At 33.6% G+C, this 1,426-nt stretch overlaps 1 protein-coding gene across 3 annotated transcripts in view; it reads left to right on the top strand.

Moving 5' to 3' along the window:
• Window positions 1–1,426, top strand: part of LOC117172386 (vascular endothelial growth factor receptor 1) — a 170,861-nt gene that overhangs the window by 138,178 nt on the left and 31,257 nt on the right. The gene's annotated exons all lie outside the window — the stretch shown is intronic.

Below are 1,426 nucleotides of genomic sequence, written 5' to 3'. Positions count from 1 at the left end.
ATAATAATAATTGAGACTCCAGATGCAATAAGTGGACGTCCGCTCGAAAACGCGAAAAATTATTGTCCAAAAGTCTTATGGTATCCAAATTTTCAAGTTACAAAAATTAAATTAAAAAATATATATTTGTAGATAATGACAAGGCGGAACTTTTTTCTATTTAAAGTTTTTTCCGATGTATATTTTTAAAAATAAAATTAAAAAGGGATGAAAAACTTCCGCCAAATTCAATTATATTAAAAAAAAAATCGTCTCCACTCAGAAAAACATTATTGAAACTGTTTGAAATTTAGTATAGGATAAGTCGAGGAGAGATGGATCACTTTTTTTGTTTTTCTTTACAAAACCGAGATTTAAAAAAAATCCAGCCCGTATCAGTTTTAATTGCAGTCCTTGTAAAGAGAACCATGCAAATAGAAATTTCTTTGTATCAATATTTGACACCGTGAGAGAAGTTTGAAAAAAAAATTCGAGGAGAGATGGATCAGCAATAAAAATTAGTGGTACCATCATATTTAATACAATTATTGACAAAGAATCATAATATTGTTTATTTTGAAGTGTTTTTAATAAAATAAAGAAGTAAAAAGTAAGATGAAAGTTACAAAGTAAGAAAAATACAATAAAAATTAAACTTTCGACTTCTTGCCACGTTTTTTCATCTGTTTTTTGGCCCTGCACGTCAAAATTGTGCAGGCCCTGCACATAACCTTCAAAATTGTCACTCCAAATGACGACAATCACTCGCTTAGTAATAATAAACAAAGTATAATAATGTTTGTTACTGATCCATCTCTCCTCGAAAATATGATCCACCTTTCCTCGAATACCAAAAAATGTAAAGGTGTTTAAGAAATTGAAAAAAAATTTTCAATAATTGCCGGCGATGACTTTTTATCTTGCAAAAATAGCCCACAAATCAATGTCCGTATAGCCTTTAGCAGAAATCACTATCACTGAACGATAAAAGAATTGTATTTGACTCACAGTAAAAATTTCCGTCGATTTTTCGAGCAGGCCAAAAAAAGAATCTGTTGTGGCTGCGCAACGAAACGTCGCAATGACGCCACATCTGGAACTTTTTGTCTGTGTATCATGACACACTCACTCGAAAAAAATCAGCTCATTCGGCTAGACAGGCTCGTAATGACGAGAATTGATCCATCTCTCCTCTAGATCCATCTCTCCTCGACTTACCCTACATACGGATTATACCCTAGCGATGTCTGCAAAATAAAGAACAAAATTTTAAAATACCAATTGTTTTATAATAATTTATTGCCAAAGGAGATCTGAAGGTAAGTACGTTTTTAAGCTTTGGCGAAGAGAAGTGTCGAGTGAACTTTAGAGTTCAAACAAGGGCCCTTCCATAAACCACGTGGTTTCTTTAGGCGCGGGGGGGTCGACGAAAGGCAACGCAGGTCCA

Source organism: Belonocnema kinseyi, chromosome 5 (assembly GCF_010883055.1).
Source record: "Belonocnema kinseyi isolate 2016_QV_RU_SX_M_011 chromosome 5, B_treatae_v1, whole genome shotgun sequence".
Taxonomy (NCBI): domain Eukaryota; kingdom Metazoa; phylum Arthropoda; class Insecta; order Hymenoptera; family Cynipidae; genus Belonocnema; species Belonocnema kinseyi.
The sequence above is the reverse complement of the archived record's forward strand: the minus strand, read 5'-3'. Positions and strand labels throughout refer to the sequence as shown.